The sequence below is a fragment of the Suricata suricatta genome, chromosome 9 (assembly GCF_006229205.1).
Source record: "Suricata suricatta isolate VVHF042 chromosome 9, meerkat_22Aug2017_6uvM2_HiC, whole genome shotgun sequence".
NCBI lineage: Eukaryota > Metazoa > Chordata > Mammalia > Carnivora > Herpestidae > Suricata > Suricata suricatta.
The window spans coordinates 43,713,957-43,730,009 of record NC_043708.1 but is presented as its reverse complement, the minus strand read 5'-3'; the positions used below and the strand labels follow the sequence as shown (position 1 = coordinate 43,730,009).

General features: G+C 41.0%; 1 long non-coding RNA gene across 2 annotated transcripts in view; it reads right to left on the bottom strand.

The window, feature by feature from the left end:
• LOC115302443 overlaps positions 1 to 13,952 on the bottom strand; it is a 154,063-nt gene extending 140,111 nt beyond the window's left edge. For both annotated transcript variants that reach the window (XR_003913461.1, XR_003913462.1), the window contains exons 1-2: positions 13,706 to 13,952; positions 9,504 to 9,588 (exon numbers count right to left, since the gene is read on the bottom strand). This is a non-coding gene — a long non-coding RNA (uncharacterized LOC115302443). The remainder of the gene's footprint in view (positions 1 to 9,503; positions 9,589 to 13,705) is intronic.
• Between the last annotated feature and the right edge of the window lie 2,101 nt (positions 13,953 to 16,053).

Below are 16,053 nucleotides of genomic sequence, written 5' to 3'. Positions count from 1 at the left end.
GTGTTCATGGCCCGGAGGCATCACTCGGTTCCCCCACCACAAGCCCAACCATGTGTTACTATATTAAAAAATGTGAAAAAGTAATTATGGGGTCTGGGAGCCAGTGTCTGCAGACACAACCTGCCAAAGAGGAAGTGACAGGAAACTTACGCTCCTCGTTGCTGCTCAAGCACTGCCCAAGCTCCGGGCTCAGAAGAGAGCAATCTGTTCCAAGAAATAAGAGAGGAGCCTGCCCTACTGCATCAGAAATATCCCTGTTTCTGAATATACAGTAAACCGGTTTCCATTCCCAGGTCCCCTTTGTCGGTCAGACTTTCCAGTCATGTGGAGAGACCACTCCCTGCAGCCTTCCTCAGCCACTCAGCCAGCTGCTCGCCTCAGCTCCCGTTGGGCCGGGTAGACTGGGACACGTAAGGCTCCAGACACGGGTGAGAGCTGGGAGAGCACTAAAACCGGCCCCTAAAGCACCGCCCTGCACTCGGATCCTGATTTCTGCCACCTTGCCCTAAATCAGTTTCATGGTTCCTCTCCCCACCTCCACCTTCTTTCCTTGCCCTCGCATAGGATGGGATGATCCATCTAGCACTGGCTTCTGGACTGGCATCCACACATTCACAACTCCCCTCAGCTGTCCCCTTGGATGATGGTCTCTGTCACCATTAGGACACCTGTGCTTTCTGGCTCTGGAGGCAAAGAGGAAAAAAGTGTTCCAAAAATCTGCTCCAGGGAACAGAAATTCATTAGGGAGGAAAAATCCACATTTCTGGTAGAAAGGCTGTGTTCCCAAGAGGCTTCAGCTTAGGAAACATTTATTGGGAGAAATTACATTTCCTCCCCAGGACTTCCATCGAAATCTGGTCTAACCTCAGGAAAGAAGAGACAAGTGTCAACTTTCACAAGAGAGCCGCTATCCTGCTGCTATCCCAGGAAGGCTCCACTTGGGAGTAAGTAATTGTTACTATTTCTTTATTCAACTTGACTACCTAAACTACATAAACTTCCAGAGAAGCAAAGATTTACCCACACGCAGTGTCTTCTAAAAATTGACTTACTGACATCTCTTTCAAATAAATTTTTAAAGAAAAGAGAGTCATAGATGGCAGAGACTGCAGAGGGTAATGGATGTCAGGAAAATGTCCTCGCTACCACTTTAGAATAACTAAATAAGTCAAATTAACATGTTTCCCTAGTAATATTCTGTGAGCCCGAAATATATTATAAGCACACCAAGCCTGAGTTCCTAATTTACATTCTGCAGTCTTAGAATATAGTAAATATTGATTTCTAAATTCCCCCAAAAGTTTTCCTTTCAAGTTTGTTTTTTGACTCTGGGCAATCGCATATATGTAGAATTTAAACAAGTTATCAACGGATGCGGCTGGAAAGACTTTAAAAAGCAGAGAGAGTATCTCTCTAAGGCTAATCCATGCAGCTTCCCACACTGAGAAATGGCCTTCCGAGAGGCCCTGTTAACCGCCCTGAGATCTGTAGAGGAGTCTCAGTTATCTGGTCATCCCAGTTTGCCCCCCTTTCATCTCTGCCTTCTAAAGCCCGGTTTCTTCACCACTGTAGTATCCACAGTGCCACCTGCTGGTTGTCACAAGTATCTCTATGGCTACCTGCTCTCCCTTCCGGGATTTGCTTAACCCTTAAGAAATAATGAAACAATCTATGAGACGAGCAGGATACCAATTCACAGAAGCTTCCCATGACCCAATATGTTCTCCTGAGGCAAAGGCCTGGCTCTTTCAAAGGCAACCTTAAAAGGTTAAACCTCGAATTTTCAAATTTCCTGCTTGCAGGTTGGCAATAGGGCTCGGTGTGAGAATATCTTTTAGATTAGATGAAATGCCTCAAAATTTTTTAAGATTCTATATCTTCTTGTACCCACCAATCCTAGACTTCTACTTCTCCCCTTTCATAGATAAGTATCTTCTGCTTTTAAAAGATGGGAAATTTGCCATCATAATTGGTTAGATAGGAACAAAAGCTTTAACCCAATTCCCTGACTTTGATTCATAGCAGTTCCTTCTCCACCAAAAGTGACAGAGCCCCACCCATCCACCCTCAACACCCACACTCTAGAATCAGGGGCCAAAGTACCTGCAGGCAAGTGTGAATGCAAAGCCCCTCCTCCCATACTCAACCTTTAGATGGTTCAACTATTTCCAGAATGTCAACAATATGCCATTTGCATCTCAGGCCTTAGCCAGGCAAAAGATAAGAGAGGATGACCTTTAGCACCCACAACTAATGAATATGAATTAGGTCATCCTTAGGAGCTCTACTGGGGGACAAAGTAACGCACAGGGAAAACATTTTTTGCTTAAACACTCCTGACAAGCATTAGCTAGTCAAGTTTCCTAATAATCTCCTGGAGTCCAGACTGGCAAAGGATCATTATCCCTCCAGCAGGTAGGCAAAAGAAGATACCCAAAGGTTACCATTTCAACATCATTCTATGTCATTAATATCCTGAAATCACATTGGAAAAAAAGGTGCTGAAAGATGCTTCTCATTGACTGTAAGTGCAAAGCGAGAAATATGCCCAAATCGGGAGGCACTGAAACCTTGGAAGAGTCCTGACTGAATCAACCATTATTTGCTAATGATTTTTATCAGAGCAGACGATTTTAGAAATGTAGATTTCTACCTAAAGAAAAAGTCGCTTCAAGATTTAGATTACAACTGAGTAATAATTTTAAAGAAAAGAAATCTCCTTATTCATCAGCGAGGATTTGTTTGGAGAGGTGGTTGGTTTCTTTCTCCCAACTCCTTCCTAATTAAAGGCTGAACATGGAAACTACAGATAGAGGATAAATATCACAAATGTGATTTTTTTTTAACAAATGTGATCTTCAGCCTTGAGCTCTGGCATAGTATTCCGTTGTAATTTTGTTTGCATTTGCTTTGCTCTTTTTAAAAGTATAAACTGGACCCTGACCTTTCCCAGTCTTCTACCAATTCAAGAACTATCACATTCTCTTTTTTTTTTCTTTGTAAACCTATAAACTTCAAAATATTTTCTGCCAAGTTGGCAAAGTTCCAATCAGCCCTTCACCGCTGCAATTAAAGTGATCTTCCATCTGAACACAACCCTGACGAGTGTGACATTATGAGGGCTCCCTCGCTGAGCATGTTTTTATGTTCATCACAAATATGTATTCATCCCTCACAATATTTCGTTCATCCTAGGAATCGCGAGTCAATGTAACAGCAGAGTGAAAGAGAAGCTGAACTCAGGCTCCCCCTTTGAGAGCAAACAGTACCTAGAAAGAGAAAGAGAGAGAGAGAGAAGCAGCCTTTTATTTCTTTTAAAGTTGATATCACATAAAACAAAACCCATGGTAGAGCCAGACAAAGTCAAACAATATATTCAACTCTGAGGAGACGGTGCAGCAGGCAATGCTGTTACAAAGCATTATTCTTATGTCATCACCACTTCCAGAAAACTCTCAAAGCTCCACCATTTGTTCACTTAACACAGGATTCACTTCTCAGCTGAGGAGGACCTTAGAAACAGTACACTTAGCACTCAGCAGTTATTTGACCTATTTTACTAATGTGTTTGGGAAGGAGGTTAATTAACAGTGGATGGCTATATCCTTAAGCTTAATTTTTCCAACAGCCCTGCTCATAAAAGGAAAAATTGAGTATGTATTGAAGGAAGCAAGCAATTAAGTTGCACAAATAGTGAGCTCATTGAACTGCAGCTGACTTCTATCATGTCAAAGAACAACTAAACACAGAAGCAATAAAAAGATTGTTGCCACGACCACCACTGAGAACCAACTGGCAATAAAGATGAATAACTTCCTACTTGAAGATTACTTGATTAAAGCTCTTTAGAAACCAAATGTTACACATAGGCATAAATGGAGCAAAATATTTTAATGCGTGTTTGGCAGGTTCAGAAACATTTTATAGTCAATCTTAAATGAAGGTTTATACAACAACAGTAAACTCCACTTAAAACAGCCTTTCCAACTGCTGTTCTTGCAAGCAAGCTGCTGTGTTTCTGGGGAAATCTTGAACTGCACTGTGGGATAAAAGTCCCATACCTAACAGAGTAAGGGGAGGGCGATGGGGAGCGGAATTCCACAGGACCAGGTCCTCTGAAACTAAACCCAAGAGCAGAGTCAGAGAAGCTCATTCAGATGGCTGTGACCCTTGAAGGCAAGTAAACAGACTCCCTGTAGCAATAACCAGGAAACCTCTCTCCCCGCAGCAACACTCTGCTCCCCTGCCTACCTCCCAAAGCTCCAAAAGGTCAAGTTTTAGCCCAAGCTGCCCTTCAAAAACGTGTACTCACATCTAGGAGTTCAATACAGGTTGGCATCAGAACTGGCTCCCAGGACTATCAGTGTCGGCGAGGTGGGACAGGCATGATTTGACAAGGAAAATGTGTCTGACAGAGGATTCAGCTCTCAACTTACAAGTGTCTATGGACATGTCTGGAGAGTTTCAGCCTCTTTGAGGGCTAGACCCCAGCACTCACCTGCTGCCTTTAGGGGGAATACCATGAAGAATTATAAAAGATGAAAAGGATGAGGATTTTGCCATGAAAGTTCCTTATGAGCTAATGTTTAAAAAAATAATAATCATAAGCTGCCGTTTGCATTGGTGCCTTCAAACCCACTACTACACAGAGAGAATTAAAGGCAGTCAGTCTATAGAAATAAGGCGGTCTGCCACCTCATCTGTATCCCTTTCCCCCTGCTAGTCCAGCTCTAAAATACCGAGGAGAACACACACTGTGCTTTTCTTATGAACATTTTGCCCTGTTTGGGCTTTAAGGGATCAGGGCCCTGAGATTACCATGAGCGTTCTCCCCTTTCCTCGGCTCAGCCCTCTCCTCCTTCACTCAGGTACTGTGCAGTGAGCCCCTCTGGGCTCTTTTCGTTTCATACAGCACCCTTCAATGTGCTGGGTAGATGGTTAAGTGTTTAATACATGCTCTGGGGCTAGAATCAGCTGGAAAGGTTCATATTTTTTGAATCAAAACTAAAGAAGCAATTTTGTGCCACACCTTGAAAAAAAAAAAAAGCATAACGTTCTTGATTTTCTTGGATGGAAAATGGGAGCTAAAATGGCCTGAAGATCAAATTAAGCACATAAAGCACATGGTACCTTAACTTGACAATCCAGTTAGACATATCCACTCTTCACACACTGTTTTCTAGAGATTCAGAGCTGAATTTGCTGCCAGGGATTTTTAAATATTTGGTTTGGGGAATTCTAACTGCAAACTGAATTCATACTGTAAACTTTGAAAGAGCTTTGTTGATGAAAAGTAGATACTTATAATTTTAGTAACACTCTTCCTCACCACCTTTCAAGAGGGACTGACTGGTCATTGGATACGTGGCATACAAAACTAACAAAGAAATAAGTTAGGGAAAAGTTTGAATATTTATATAAATTATATTTCACTTGCAGGAAGAAAGCTCAGTAGTACACCCCCTTCCTTCCATTTCAGTATCTCCAACTTAAAGCCTTGCATGGGCTTTGTTTTTGTTTTAAGTTTATTTATTTTGAGAAAGAGAAAGTGAGAGAGAAAGAGAAAGAAAGCATGAGAGAGGGACAGAGAGAGAGACAGAATCCAAGCAGGCTCCACACTGTCAGTACAGAGCCCGACGTTGGACTCAAACTCACAAACCATGAGATCATGACCTGAGCCAAAGTCAAGAGTCTGATGTTTAACCAACTGAACCACTCAGGTGCCCCCTTGCATGGGCTTTGAACTCCAGGTACTCCACTAAGACTTTCCAACCCTGTGCACTAAAATTCTGGAGATGGAATGATTTGTACAGCACAGGAAGTGGGGTGGACAAAGGAAAGTAACAACAGTTCAGAGATGGGGACCGTCTGCTCTCTGGACACCCCTCCAGGCTTAGGTTCACTATCTAACCTCCAAAGTCCAAGACTCTTCAGTCCCTCTGTGTTAAGAGAAGAAGAATGCCTAGGAAAGCCCACGGTTTCCTTCCACGAGTAGAGGAAGCAGCAGAGGTAGCAGATGCCCATGTGCAGGCATCACTTCCTCGGGGGCTGGTGTCCATTTCCACCCACTGGGACAGAGTCTGGCAACTTCATAACCGGCAAGAGATACATGATCCAAGAATCCATTTTGGCTTCAATTCTAGCCTTAGGAAGGCCAGTTCTGTCTAACTCTGAGAATCCTTATAAGCATTAGTAAGGATTTCAAACTGCCTCATCCTCAAGAGTATGGCCAGAGAAAGAGGAGTTCGGTCAAAGAGTCTATCTTGAAAAAAGCTCAAGAGACTCTTCAGCTATACCTTGAGATTAGGGTAAAATTGAAATACATTCAGACATGATACAGAGAATATATACCTTTTCTTCTCCTTGGAGGAATCAGAGAGTGTCAAAGTCCTAAATTAAAAGCAAAATAGGGTGTAATTCTAATAATGGAATCGAGAGCAAATGGCTATAAGAAGCTTGTTCTTCAAGAAACAAGAAAACTGTGTGTCTAATCAAAGTGTATTAAAAATGTCAATTTAAGCACTTACTGTTTTCCCCTTCAACCTTCCTCTCTTAAATTTGTGTATCTCGGTTCATGGTTTCTCCCTTTACTAACGACCCTAAAGTAGAAATTTCAGTCATTTATGAATCCCACCACAGTCAATTCTAGACTCAGTATGTCCCTTGGATTCTTTTCTCACTTCTGCTTCTACTACTGTCCTACATCATGTCATCTATGCCCAGATTACCTCCAGAGAGTCCCCTGTTACCACTTGCTTTCTCTTCTCCAAGTTATTTTTCACATCCCTGGCAGTTACCTTCCTGAGGTACAGTTATAATCATGGTACACCCTCTCAGTCCAAAAGCTTTTACTAGTTTTCTGTTTTCTTTTAGAATTAATTCCAAATCTCTTAGCATAGCATTCAAGGCCACTAATAAATAGAACATGTTCTATACTTCAAAATTTACCTGCCATTTCTCCTCACACACAGCTAATGTTCTATCCAGAACAGATTCATCATCTCCTTTTCGGAATCATGTCATGGGCCTTTGCACTTCTAAGACTTTGCACTTTTCCTCTAGCTTCATCTACTCAAAGCCTGCTTCTGCTCTAAAGACTAATTCAAACATTACCACCTCTAGGAAGCCCTACCTAATTCCAAGACAAAATAAATCACTTACTCCTCAGAGTACATATAACACTTTATTTAGCCCCTTATTACAATATGACTTGTATTCATTATTGCAGAATTTTCCATCTCCTCCTAAAGGACAGAGACAATAGTTAAAGCCTCTAAAGATGGTTTTGGATGCCTAACATAGTGCCTTAAATAAGACAAATATTTTATGAATTTACCAGTAGAGGAATTATTAATTTTCACTAAAAGTTGAGCCATGGATAAAAGATCAAGCCAAGAATCACAATCAAGGAAGACTTGAAGGAAGAAAGGAACCCCAGTAAAAGCTACTCCAACTGAGGCCCATGAATAAGTCTTTCATAAAAGAATAGATATAGCCTAATCCATTACTTCTCAACATTTTTGTATTCACACATTCTTGTGAAGGGTTTGACTGTGGTTGAGAACTGCCTGACCAAATGGGAAGACTATCTCTTTTTCATCACTAGAGACTTAAATCTGCATTTCAAAGGGTTAATTCAAGGCTCAACAGATAAACATCACAATAAAATATTAGATATATAAATTAAGTAAATATACAACATGTAGATCTACACATCTAAGATACAGTTTCATTTAAACATGTTTACACACAGAGATCTAATGATGTCTTAATAAAACAAACATTTAGTTCACATTTTTGCCATCATTCCAAAAAGGAAAAAAAGCCAAGAACTAAAACCATCCCCTTAGCCTTATTGGCATTAAGTAATCAAATTCCCTGCTACTCAGAAATCCGAGACAGGCTTATTGCAGTTCTCATTCTCGCCTGGAATGAAAAAACGAACTCAAACTTCCAAAAGAAAACCATAATTTTCCAACATCTTCTCCTACGTGTCTTGCCTCTCCCCTGAAACTTTTGAGTCAACTCTTCCTGAGATGAATCACGTTAAGAAATGAATCTCTTAATTGCACCATATAAGCTAAACAGTAAGCCATGACCTCATCCCCCTGGATGTAATAAAAGGGCAGAGACACTCAGGCATTTCAACAACATCTTAATTCCTGCACTGTTCTGGTTTATTATAAAGCAGGCCTGTGTGCAGGAAGACATTTTTAAAAATGCTTTTATCTCCATTTTGCATGTTAGCAGATCTCATGGTCTCGTATCTCTGTAGACAGAGGTCTGAACCAGGCAGAAGCTAAAGTAGGCAGGCCAATGAATTTACTTGAGAAAAAAAGAAAGCAAGTCTGGGAAACGACACAAGTACTCACGATGCGCCAGGAGTAGAAGCACCTCAAACTATGCAATTACTCCCCAGACCCAAGCCAAAAACACAGGAACAAACAAAACCTGGAACTGAACAAATATCTGAATGTCATAGCCAGCCTGGAGAAAAAGCAACAGGAGGCCAGAGGAGAAATGGGGGAGAAACACAACACTACATCCCTTGGCTGGAACATCACTTTCTGACCCTTGATTTACCACGAAGTCCTTCTTCTGATGATTATAGTATCATTCTTTCTTTTTTTTTTTTTCAAGTTTATTTATTTTGAGAGAGAACGAGAGGGAGAGACTGCGCATGTGCGTGCCTGACTGGCGGGAGAGCAGAGACAGAGGGAGAAAGAGAATCTCAAGCAGGCTTTGTGCTGTCAGTGCACAGCTTGACATGGGGCTCTGTGAGATCATGACCTGAGCAGAAACCAAGAGTCTAATGTTTAACCGACTGAGCCACCCAGGTGCCTCTCTAGTAGCATTCTTATTTTGCTAGAAGTAGCATTGGTAAGCTCCCATCTACATATGCAGACCTCTACAGAGGTCTTATATGACCCATATAAGCACAAATGTTTGCCTACTCTGTACCTGGAACCAATGAAAAATTCCTAAAATGATGGTCCAATGAGAGAAATAAATTATTTGGATAATTTTGCAAGGAAGTTCATCTTTGTGTATGGAAGAAAATGTATTTGTACCACAATCTATAAGTAACTCCAAATAGAGATATTTCAACAAGGGTTAGCACGTCAGCCTGTCAAATCACAAAAAATGCATTAAACTTGTTGAGGAGGATGGAAATTGCCCCCAGCATACAGACGAGGTGCTGAGAGGTACGGCCACCAGCAGAATCCTCAGTTGTCAATAATTCCATAGGCTCAACCACCACTGACCAAAGTGAATATTCTTCCTTTGTGTCATCTCCTAGCCATACCCTTCTATTGTTCCAAGGGTTGTTAGATGGTGCTATTGATTGAAAACAATCTGTGAGTTCGCTGTTTGGCATTCCACTGCTTATCACTGTTGGAGTATTGACCACTGGGCATTCTGTTCTGAGTGCCCCCATTTAAAACTGAGCCTTCACCTTTAGACCATGTGCAAGGGATAAAGGAGCAAAGTTAAACACTTACCTGGAAGCACTCAGCCCTGAGCTTATGGTGTCATTCATGCCGTATCCCACAGAGCAGATAGATGGCAGATCTTCAGTTTCACCCTCTGTAAAAAGGGAATAGTCATTTTACTTGAGTTCTGAGACTCAGTCGCATATGAAACAATGACTTACCAAAAATGCAGCCAATTCTAGAGACAGATACTTTCATTAAAATTAGGCATATATTTTGTGAAAACTGTCCAGAAAGAGTTGAGCAGATGGTTGACAGAGACCAAGAAGATTTTGCCTCATAATCAAGATTAAGTCCCTTTCTGTGACTGTCAACATTATGTTGACAAAACTATAATGCCGGTGATTGATGTGACCTTGAAATTACTAAAAGTAAGAAAGGTGATTTGCTCTAATCAACTGTGGCATATGCTATTTTCAACAATGGCCTTTCTGCAAAAAGGAGTGACAGGAAATAAAGTTTATTGTAAAACTCTTTCTCCAAGTACCTTGAAACAGCACCTTCTAGGAACAGTCTGGCATCCTCAAAAGATAATAGCATTGTCTCAATGCCAAAGTTAAGGAAAACAATACCCTAAACTCCATGTAGTTGGTAAAGTTATGATATAACAAAAGCATTGTCCCTGAGGCAACATAAACACATGAAGCTTTCCTTTCTTCCTTTATTTGCTCAAAGGCAGCACAAGGAAAGGAGGAAAGGAGTTTCAACTTCCCAAGGTCCCCTTCCTGATAAGGAAGTTCCTCTTTTTACAAAGTAGAAATGAGGAAAACTATGTGCATTTGTACAATTTCTACGACACTTCATGATTCCTTAAGTAGAAAAGAGTGTGTTCAGAATTTTTCAAAACAAAACAGAACAATAACAAAAAAGAGTTGACCTTAATTTATATGTAACATTGGTGGGTGCTTCCAGAGGTACGGAGGAATGCGGAAGTCAAAAAAAGAGTCTAAATACTCAAGACCATGATAACTGTCTGTGCATGTACTAGTCCAGGATGTTTTCTCATCAAACTTTAAGTACAAAAGAAAACTATATGCATGTAAGGAATCACACACTGAGATATTCTTGTTTCTGTTTCGTTTTCACTGTTTACAAAGCGACCTTGAGCAGCCCTCGTTTATCTTTGCTGCTGTTTGCTGACTTGCGGTGTTTAGATCAAGTTTTGATACTTGTCTTTAGCTGGCCATGAAAAGGCAGCTGGTCCAGAGGCCAGAATCCGGGAGGGAGAAACTGCAGGGCTTATCAAGTCATCCAAGGGGCCTTGTTGCGCTCATCCTTTGTAAACAATAAGACATGTCAGCGTCCCTGGTTGCTGTCACTGCTGACAGTTCTCAAGACCAGTAAGTGTTGAATTCTTTAAAGTCGGATCGTGCCCAGTGAGAGAAATGATAGTGTGAGATGAGGGGGGACTTCACGGATATCTGAGTACCTTGGGAAAAGAGAGGAGGTGAGGCTTTTCACTCAGCAGCCTAATGAAAACTAGACAAATAGTCTTGCATTTAATATATAGTTTCCACCAATTCATGCTTCTTTTGTTAGGAACAATTCCACCCTCTATATGGAAAAGAGACAGTTAGAAATAAAGAAATCATTTCTCATTGACAAGGGAGCTTCAGGTAAAGCGATGCTTATGAAAGGTAAAGAAAGCATAAGAAATTGAGTTTTTATTGGTAAATTTCCATGCCACAACCGTTTTACTGCTTGAACTTCATAGACCTCAAAAGTTTATGTCCTTGAACAAGTAATCAAATGCAAAAGGACAGAACTAAAAAAATCCATCTGGGATAGCCAGGGCTGTATGCAAAACACAAAGAACAAAATACAAGTCTTGAAGGAATATAAATGAGAAATTGTGGCAAAGAAGGGAAGGACCTGAAAATAAGTTATTTTCTAGTGCTTAAAGAATAATGAACTTTACATGCTTCTCCATAAAATCCTTAAAGATATCTTTTGACTAAAGATCTATGTGCAGAAGTTAATTAGATCACACACAAAAAAGCCTGATTCATAACATTAGTCTACCTTTCTAACCTCAGATTTTTAAAATGTATAAAATGAAGATTAAATTCTTTTCATGGAAACCGGTAACGTTTGCTGAAGTAAAACAAAACCTACATGAGGGGTCAAAATCCCATTATTACAGCAACTGGTAACGTGTTATAGTCAAGACTAATTTTGCCATGACACTCAAGTTATAGGTTTTGAGGTTAATAATGTTTCAGAGGAAAGAAATCTCAAGTGTTTCTATTTCCTTTTTCCTAGGAAGGTTTCCTAAAAGAATCTGCGCTGCTAAATGGTCTAAAATGTCTGAAATGACAAAATCTTTTAGAGCCACCTGTGTAGTAGGATCCAAAGCTTTGAGAAGAACCACCCTTTCCATATCAAGTTCATCCCTGAAATATGGGTCATCTCTACAAACAAGGCCAGAACCTAAGATTCCACAGACCTAGCAGTATGGTTTTTAACTTGGATTTTCACGTGTTTCTATATTATAAACATCTATCTGACGGCACAGAGTCATGGATTAGTCTTTCCAAGTTTGTTCTATTTCCTCTTCTTGCTGTAGGCAGCCAGGCCACATCTTGGATAGCTACAGTGAAGCACTGAGCTTGAGAGTCCGTCTGAACCATAAAAAATGCAGAGAGCAAGTTAAGAAAAAATGTTGCAAATTTCTATTACCTAAAGAAAAAAGTCATCCCTGTTTCCCTAATCTTCCTACAAGCAGAAAAACCAAAGACCTATTGGCATGACCAAGACAGACACTGCTAAGCAGCTTTCCAAAGAGCAAATGGTCAAAATAAAATAAAATGAAAAAGATTTGCCTGTCATGGGAGTTGGTCAATAAAATGCAACAGTGTTTATTACAACATTTAAAGTCTGTGATTAAGAACACCAAAAGGCCTAAACTAGAAAGGTTTTCAGCCTGTAATTTCCCTGCAGTCCTGGCCTGTACTTCCTTATGAGTTAGCTCAGCAGGGCTTTTTTTCCATGTCCATCATCAGCTTGTAATTATTGCCATTCTCAAAGCTATGCCAGATGGGTCTTTAGAAGCAGGCATGCAGCTTGTTTATGAGAGAAAGAGCTGTAATATTACTCTACACAGAGACCTATCTGGTCCTACTCAAAGAGCCCTGCTCCTCCCTCCCCGCCCCCCAAACCCACCCCCACTACTCTTCTGTCTTCCTCCCCTAGACAGCCCTCTCGGTTTCAACTCCCTGTCGCAGCTGAAGGCCTGGTGAAGGGCTGGGACCATGGGAGCCAAGAGATAACTATATCTTAAAGCATATGGCCTAATCGTCACCTTTCACCATTCCCATATGGAAATGAGACCCACACCCAAGGGAAAAATGAACTGTGGACTCTTTCCCCTACCTATCCTTGTGCGGAAGCTTTATTTAAAACAACCAGAGCTGTGGGTCTACTTTTCAGAACACGGATCTCCCTAGATACCACAAAAGTGCCTTCCATTTCTCTTTTCTGGGAATTCCTCATTGGTGAGAAGTGAAATTCCCAGCCAGATTCTCAAGGACAAACCTTGACTCGCTTTGTTATAAGAAGGTTGAGGTCAAGGAGCTGGGCAAAGCAACACAGGCAAAGCCAAAAAGCACCTAACCAGGGGTGCATCTGGTGATAGGCCTGGGGTGTTAGGTATCCCAGAGGGCCAAGCAGAGCTTCAATCAGCAGTTAATGAGGCAAGACCTGCAACAGATAGCCACTTTTAACTTACAAAAGCTTTTAGATGTCTCTGTTTACTTTGATCCATTTCAGTTCATTTGAGCCTGGTTAGGGTGCATTTTCCTTTTTTTTTTTTTTTTTTCTGGTTAGATAAACCCTCTGCTCCCACCCCATCCCACCCCACCTCCCAAACAATAGTATCATTTACCAACTTTATACGTAAGTTTTGAGATCTTCTGTCAAGGTCGGCAACAATTATAAAAAACAAGGAGAGGAACACCGGTACCACTGTTTGCCTGTAGAATGGTCATTTCAAAACCCCATCAGTGAAAGATGAGTTGGAAAGGAGAACAGGACAGGAACGGCTGCATTTGCAGGCAGATTTAGTTATTTGTTTCTGATTAGGTGACGTACATGTTCTTTTATCTCTCGTTATTTTATCCATGTGATGACCGGAGAGCATTCTTTGTGAAAATGTTTCAGAGCGGAGAAAACTAATTTACTACCAGGTGAAACAATCTCGAAAGAAATTGTACCTGATGGTCACAGACGGGAGAATCGCGGTAACCGGCCGGAGTCCCCAGGCCTTCGGGCTGGGGCTGGAATTCCCAAGTCGGAGGCAGAAAGACTCCTGTGCCTCTGGATTTGCACGCGAGTCCCACTCTCAACGGGAATACTCTGATGAACGGAGATTTTAATTAAGTCGGCGTGCTGATTGACCCCCAACTGTACCGTGGGCCTGCACCTAAATGACACCTCTCCAGCTACCGGTGTAGATGGAGGTCCTGGAGTCCTTCCCAGCATGCCCTGGGCGGCCTCTATCCCAGCATGCCCTGGGGCCCCCCTCCTCCCACCTTGCCCCTTTCTCTTTGTTTATAGCCTTTGCCATACATTGTTTTCTTTTTCTCACTTTCACTTCTGGGCCACTTCCCAATATCCCTTTTCTTTGTTCAGAATACCATACTTGAAACAGGTGTAAATTTAAAAGACAAACAAAATAAACTTCTGGTCATCTAGCCAACAAAATTAATTCACAAATACAGACGAGCAACTCTGGTTTGGCATTGGTATTGCTCAAAAATTCACTTTTCTCAAGTGAACCATATTCCTATTCCCCCCTGCCCACCCCTGTCCTGACTTCTACATTTCCAGGAAGTATTATGAAGACATAAAAGCTAGTAGAAGGAACAGGATGAAATCTTTCTGCACTGCTACCCTCAAATAAATTGCAACTGCTTTGAAATGTTCTTGAAATCCTGTCCAGTGAAGACCCCAAGGAATCATCAGGGAAGCAGAAGTGAGAAAACCCAGTTTCTATTTTGAGTCCTTTTTGTTGGAAAGGGAAGGTCTAAGTATCTAACACTGAGCTAATTTTACCTGCCAGGAAGGGTCTTAGGCACTAAAGGTGCCTTATCTGTGGCTCTCACTGAAAGACCTCAACCCTAATGATTTACATTTATTTTGCTCTTTGCCAAGTCTTTAAAATGAAGTCTAAGCTAGTTTATCACTGAAGAATATTGAACCATTTGGTTAAAAGGCATTAAGTTCAGAGAAAACAAGTCCAGACATCTTAAGCTGTATTCATGAGAACAACAATAATAATAAACAGCTAATATTTATTCAATGCTTGTTAAGGGGCAGCTGCTTTAAATGCTTTAGGATTCTGCATAATTTATAAAATGTTTAACATGCAAGCTTACCTAATTCTTGCAGTTAATGATGGTGGCAGTTGCTAAGCTGTGGACCAAGTCATTCCTTTCATTCATGGTCTAGAGAGAGATGACATGGGCATGTTGAGTCACTCAAAACAGGCTCAAACCACCCCAAGGAGTTTGCCTGATGACAGGTTTTCTTTTCCTTCAAAGCCACTTCCTGTGTCACATGACCTGTATCACTCCAAAGATAATAACACTGCATGCTTCCAGAACACTTTTATCCAAAGATCTCAAAGCATTTTCAAATGTTAATTAAGCCTTCACCATCCTGGAAGATAGCAATGCCAGTCTTGCTGTTTAAATACTGTATTCCAGAACACAGATTGTTCTAATCACTAAGAGGGAAAATGGAGGCCTCTCTGAACAAATTCAGGGCATAAAACACCACCCAAACACTGTGACACCAAAAATTCTCCTACCTCCCCTGGGAAAGCACCGCAGCTCCTCTGTTCTAAATTGTTCCCTACTCCCACTGATTGTTTCCACTGGAAGATCCACATCCAAGAAAAAAAAGGGAGAAGAAAAAGAAGAAGAAGAATGAGAAGAAGAAGAAGAAGAAAAAGAAGAAGAAGAAGAAGAAGAAGAAGAAGAAGAAGAAGAAGAAGAAGAAGAAGAAGAAAGGCTTCTACTTTGATAGGGATAGAAATGTAGGCAGAAATATAGGCAATATATATCTGCAAATAGATAAGCATTCTCAACAAACAGCAAGGCTCCTTTGATACATACTTTTTCGACTATCATGATGACCAGAAGTGGGGAAAATAAACAACTTTTCTCAAGACTGGAAAATCACTGTTCAGAACACAGTTTAATCTGCCCTCCTATTTTACAGGCATCATGGACTGTTCTGATAATCCCAGAAAGCAGTCAGATTTCAGGTAGTTTATGTATCGTTTAGTCTGTATGGAGGAAGACCATGTAGCAATGAAACATCCCTGAAGATCTTCCTTGCCTCCTCCTTTTCATCTCCCTCCACTCTGCCACACTGGCTTTCTTTCCATCCTTCCAAGGAGCCAAGATTTTTTTTTCCACCCTGGTGTCTTTGAACAGGATTTTCCTACCACATAGGCTGCTTTATCTCCTTTTCTTAAAAAAACTCCCACTCTTAGTTCCCAGAGTAAAGGTTACTTCTTTAGAGAAGACTTACCTTTCCATTATTAAATTAGCTT